Raw genomic sequence first — 6,489 nt, 5'->3', positions numbered from 1 at the left:
TGCCAGCTCCTGGGATGTGCAGAATGTCAGACATCATTGGCGGCTGTGCGTCCTCAAGGCTCTAGTGGCATTTGTCTCTTCATGGCCATCCAACATCCTTTCCCACTTCCTATCAGAACCTAAGCTTCTCTTGGGGGAATCTCCTCTTTCCCTTTGGGTGTCTTTTTGTGGGATAGTAGAGCAAGGTACACCCCCTTACCCTGGCCCAGGTCAGACAGTTGTCCCATGATAGGCCAAACACTTTCCTTGGGGACCCGCAGTCTTGAGCAGGGCAATCCAAGGATGGATGAAAAAACCAGCAGAGGTGGAGTGTTTGGTGGTGGCAGCTACGAGAGAGTGCCAAGCTCTCTGCTACCCAGATGACCAAGCTACTCTGCTTCCTGCCAGCTAGCTCTCCAGCCTACCAGCCACTCTCTGAGTTACCCATTAGCTACACTATACATTTCTTTTTGCTTGAATTATCCAGAGTTAATTTCTGTGGGCTGCTACCAAAGAATACAAACGTATACACAAGTGAAAACATGCTGGTTGGAAGTAACATTCTATTGTTATCCTTTGTCTGTATGGCTCAGGAGTAGTGATATTGACTGTTAAATGGTTTTTGGGTTCATGGATTTCTGCATCCACCCATGAAAAACTAACTACTATGGGAATTGCCTCCTTGCCATAAGTAATGAGATAACTGGGCAAAATATATAAAACAATGGTTTTCAGGCACTGAACAATAAGCAGAGGAGAGCAGTGAGAAGGAAAACAATGGCCCTACAGTGACCAAGCCCTGCAATGCCCCAGCTTAGTGCCTGTGGTCTGCAGTGAAGGGACAGGGAATCAACACAGACTCCAGGGGTCTCATTGAGTTGAAGAGGCAAAAATAAGACTTCAAGGAGGTCAGGGAAGCTAGCATTTGTAGGTAAAAGTACCAGAGAGAAGGAAGCTGCATGAAAAGTTCTGGGAAACTGCGGAGAGGTCCCATGACGAGGATGAGTGTGCCTGGAGGACTGTTCTCATTTTCTATTGGTTCATGACAAACAGCCTTAGAGGCCTCAACAGCACAAACTTATTATCTCACAGTTTCTGTGGGTTGGTGTTCTGTGCTTTCTTAGATTCTTTGTCTCTTTGGCCTCCATTCATTACAGGGCCCATTACGTTAACTGTATTTTCTTATGTTCTGTATTCTTGATGCTCTGGCATTTGTGGCTTCACTGACTGGGCAGAGACTGCCCCTCTCAAGGTTAGCCAATTCTTAGAGACAGCAAAGGGCTCACCTGGGAGCACACCTTCTATATGCAAACTAACCAACCCAGAGCCCATCCTTCAAACCATCTCCTTATCAAACTCTAACACACCATGGCAATATTCCCCTACTCTAAATTACTCCAGGGCCAGGCATCAAGACAACTGGGGACAGCCTCTATGCCCCTAAGATTTGCCAGGATTATTCAAACCAGCCAGTCCTAAACTGGTGGCCCTGCTTTGCCTTGCCTTTTCCATGGAAACCCCAATAAAGGTTCTGGCCCATGCTTTCCTGTCACTTCTGTCTTCTGACCAAAACTGGTGCTTCACCCATGTGGCTCTGCATGGTGGGGCATGCCTCCTTCTGTTGGATAATATAAGTAATAAACATCTTCTTTCAATGGCATTGGTCTCTGTGTTGTCTCTCAGTCTCCTCCATAAATTAAAATCTCACAGGTGCAAGTGAGACAGTCAGGAGTTCAGAAATATCATAGCTGGTCATCTCCTCAGGGCCTCATAAGGCTGAAATCTAGATGCAGCCAGGCTCAGACTCAGGGCTCTTTTCCAAGCTCACTGATTTGGGCAGAATTCATTTCTCTTGTGGCCATATGATTGAGGTCCCTATTGCCTGCTGGCTGTTGGCCAGGCACCTAGGGGTTGCCCTCAGGTCCTAGCCACATGGTCCTTCCAGAAAATGGCAACCCACCTTTTCAAAGCTAGAAGAAGGATCTCTCTCTTCAAGAAAGACCAGGACCTTCTTTTAAAGGGCTCCTCTGATTAGGTCATACCTGCCCAGGATAATTTCCCTTTTGATGAATCAAAGTCAACTTATTAGAGACCTTAACCTGCAAAATGCCTTTACCTTTATGATATAGTGTAACCTAATCATGAGAGTGAAATCCTATCATATTCATAAGTTTTGCCCACAAAGAAAGGAAGAGGATTATATGGTGCATATATCCCAGGGGGTAGGAATCTTGGTGGGAGCTGGGAGGTATCTTAAAATTCTGCTAGACAACAGGAAAATCCTTAAGTCCAAAATGAAAAAAAAAAAAAAAAAAAAACACCAAAAATACACCAGTAGACAGCAAGGCAAACAACTCCTAGAGTTCACACAGGACCAGAAAGAATACATGTTCCAAATCAAAGAGAGTGGAGAGATCTCATAATACCTAAGGCACTGAGCAAAGTTATCAGAAGGTTCTTGCCATAGGAGTGAAGGTAAATTATACTGCAGTTTCTCTTAGCTGCAGGGGATATATCCCAAAATCCCCAGTGGATGCCTGAAACCACAGATAATACCAAATCCTAATTATACTGTTTTTTCTTATACATACATGCCTATAATAAAAATAATAATTTAATTTATAAGTGTGGCACAGTAAGAGATTAACAATAATCAATAATAAAATAGAATAATAATAACTGTATACTTTAATAAAAGTTATATGAATGTGGTCTCCCTTTCTCTCACTGTCTCTCAAAATATTTTATTGTACTATATCACCTATTTTCAGACCAAGGTTGACCACAGGTAACTGAAACCTTGAAAAATGAAACTATAGATAAAGGAGGACTAATGTACAGAATAAAGGCTACTCTGGACTCACTCTAACAAAATGTAAAAGCAAGCTTCAAATGGAGTAGGTGGACAGCCAAGTTACTTAATTGCATCCCAAAACAAAATTCAATACTCTTTAAAGGAATACAACTAAATCTAGTATTCAGCACTCTTTAAAGGAATATAACCAAACATAGCATCCAATTTTACATTCACAACATAAAATTCATAATGTCCAACATACTAACAAAAATTCAAAGACAAAGGAAGATATGAGCCATAATCAGAGGAAAAACAGATGCAGAAAGGAAAGAGATGATGAAGTTAGCAGAAAATCACTTTAAAACAGCTATTATAAATCTTATAAATGTGCTGAAATATGCAAAGGAAGACAAGGACATAATGAGGAAAGAAATAAAAAATATTTAAAAAGCCCAAATATAATTCTATAGATAAAAATACAATATCTGAAATGAAAAGTAACTGGGTTAGATGTTTTAGAAGGAAAGATTATTAAACTTAAAGACATAGCAATATAAGCTACCAAAATGAAGTACACAGAGGAAGAAGACAGAAAAAAATAAGCATAGATTTAGTGAGCTGTGAGACAATATCAAGCAGTTTAATACATATATATTTGGCCAGGCATGGTGGCTCACGCCTGTAATCCCAACACTTTGGGAGGCCAAGGTGGGAGGATTGCTTGAAGCCAGGAGTTCAAGACCAGCCTATGTAATAAGCAAAATCCTGTGTCTAGAAAAAAATTTTTTAATTAGCCAGGTGTGGTGGTGTGTGCCTATAGTTCCAGCTACTCAGGAGGCTGAGATGAGAGGATCACTTGAGCCCAGGAGTTTGAGGTTACAGTGAGCTATGATCATACCACTGCATTCCAGCATGGGTGACAGAGCAAGACCTGTTTTTTTTAAAAAAAAGTGTGGTGTGGTGTGGTGTGGTGTGTGTGTGTGGTCTCTGAAGAAAAGAACAGAAAGAAATACAGAACAAAATTTTAATAAGTGGTCCAAAAGTTTTCAAATTTGATGAAAATTAGAAATCCACAGATCATCTCAACAAACACCAAGCATAAGTATCATAAAGAAAACCAAACCAAAGCACATCATGATAAAGTTGCTGAAAGCTAATGATAAAGAAAAAATATTAAAGACAACCAACATAGAGGAATGAAAGCAGACTTCTTATCAAAAATCATGCAGTCTAGAAAGGGGGAAAAGGAATATCTTTTTAAAAATACTACTAATTCTATATTCAATGAGTTCTACACCCAGTGAAAATATCTTTCATCAATGAAGGTAAACATTTTTTCAGACCAACAAAAGCTGAAAGAATTCATTACCCATAGACCTACTTTACAGGAAGTAGAGTAGGCTTCTTCAGGGAAAGAGAAAAATGATACCAGATGAAAATCTGGATTTCCCCAAAGTAATAAAAAGTGTCAGAAATGGTACATATGTAGATTAATATAATTTTGCCTCATTTTAAAATCTCTGTAAAGGATAATTAATGTATCTGGGCACAGTGGCTCACACCTGTAATCCCAGGATTTTGGGAGGTCAACGCAGGAATATCGCTTGAGGCCAGGAGTTCAAGACCAGCCTGGGCAACATAATGAGATCCTGTCTCCTTTTTATATTAAAAAATTAAAAACAACAAAAAAAAGATAAGTAATGCAAAAATAATATAAATATATTGGGTTTATAATATACATAGAAGTAAAATCTATGACAATAATAACACAAAGGACAAAATGAGGGGAATGGAAATCTGTTGTAAGATTCTCACACTGTCAGAGAAGTAGCAAAACATTATCTGAAGGTAAAATGTGATAAGTTAAAGATGATACTGTGATCTCTAGAGGAACCCTAAAAAATATAAAACAAAGAGGAATAGCTAATAAGCTCACGGTGGAGACAAAAGGAGATCATTAAAAAAATGCAATCCCAATGAAGTCAGGAAAACAAGAACAAAATCTAGTATTTGGAACAAATAAAACCAAATGTGGCTGGGCACACTGGCTTAGCACTTTGGGAGTTTGGCTCAGCACTTTGGGAGGCTGAGGCCGCAGGAACAGCTGAGGCCAGGAGTTTGAGGCTAGTAGGGGCTGTTTGCACTCCAGAACAATCAGGCCCAGGGTCCAAACCCAGGCCCTCAAGCTATGTCTACATCTGGATTTAATCCCACCATTCTCCTTTTCCCAAAAAGCTAAGGCTACAGCTTAATTGGCCGGATGCTGGCAGGTGTGGAGGGGGTTGTACAGAAGAGCTGCTCTGTTGTGCATTACATAACTCCACACCTGTAGCTCCTGGAGAGCTACAGGAGACAGGGTGGCCAGAGTGTAGCTTGTGAATGACTGTGATTATTAATACATCTTTATTGAAAGAAGATGAGTAGCTTGGGGGTATAGCTCAGGGGTAGAGCATTTGACTGCAGATCAAGAGGTCCCTGGTTCAAATCCAGGTGCCCCCTTTGTCACTACCCTTTTACACTGGGCAATTATAGAATAGCTCCTTGTTATCTGGTAGGCTATGTCTCTACGAAAAATAATTTTTTAAAAAATTAGCTGGGCATGGTGACTCACACCTGTAGTCCTAGCTACTTGGGAGGCTGACACGGGAGGATCATTGAACAAAGAAATCTATAAGCTATCTATAAGAATGCCACTTTAAATATAATAAGATGAATAATTTAAGGGAGTGGAAAAAGTATATGCCAAACAAATACTAACCAAAACAAAGATGAAAAGTGTATTTTATAACAGACTAAATAGACCAGAACAAGGAAAATTACTGCACTGAAGAGGAATATTTCATAATGATAAAAAGATCAGTTCATCAATAGGACATAACAATCTTAAGTGTATATGCATCTATTAACAGAGCTTCAAAATATAAGAGGCAACAACTACTGAGATCAACTGATCAACTTTTGGTAACTGAAGTTGGATCTGAATTTTTACCTCAAAAAATAAATGAATCTTCATGTAGTCTAAGCCAAAAAAGGCAAATGAACAATATAATGAAAAAAAAATAGAACATACCTAAATAAAATTTCAGATTATAAGAGAATACTATGGGCCGAGCACAGTGGCTCACACCTGTAATCTCTGCAGTTTGGGAGACCAAGGCACGTGGATCACCTGAGGTCAGGAGTTCGAGACCAGCCTGACCAACATGGCAAAACGCTATCTCTACTAAAAATACAAAAATTAGCTGGGCATGGTAGTGGGTGCCTGTAATCCCAGCTGCTCAGGGGGCTGAGGCAGGAAAATTGCTTGAACCCAGAAAGTGGAGGTTGCAGTGAGCCAAGATTGCACTCCAGCCTAGGCAACAAGAGTGAAACTCCATCTAAGAAAAGAGAAGTAGGAAGGGAAGGGAAGGGAGGAAGAAAGGAAGGAAAGAAAAGCAAATACTATGTACAACTTTATTATATTTTCTAAGTGAAAATGAATTACTAAAAGTGACCTAAGATGAAGCAGAGCACTTAAATAGACCAATAATGACAGAATTCATTAAAAGATCATTAAGGAGCTCTTCCTCACAAAAGGCACCCCACCCAGAGGCTTACAAGCAAGTTTCTGCTAATCTTTAGTTAAGAATATGTAATTCTATGTTATATATAATGTTCCAGCGTAGAACGCTTTAAATCTCTCCAAATCATTCTAGGAAATTCACATAATCCTG

General features: G+C 39.7%; 1 non-coding gene across 1 annotated transcript; it reads left to right on the top strand.

The window, feature by feature from the left end:
* Nucleotides 1-5,203: 5,203 nt before the first annotated feature.
* TRNAC-GCA (transfer RNA cysteine (anticodon GCA)) lies at nt 5,204-5,275 on the top strand. Its single transcript has one exon. It is a non-coding gene; the product is annotated as a tRNA-Cys (tRNA).
* Nucleotides 5,276-6,489: the final 1,214 nt, after the last annotated feature.

This window comes from Gorilla gorilla, chromosome 6, assembly GCF_029281585.2.
Source record: "Gorilla gorilla gorilla isolate KB3781 chromosome 6, NHGRI_mGorGor1-v2.1_pri, whole genome shotgun sequence".
NCBI lineage: Eukaryota > Metazoa > Chordata > Mammalia > Primates > Hominidae > Gorilla > Gorilla gorilla.
This window is presented reverse-complemented; position numbering and strand designations above follow the sequence as displayed.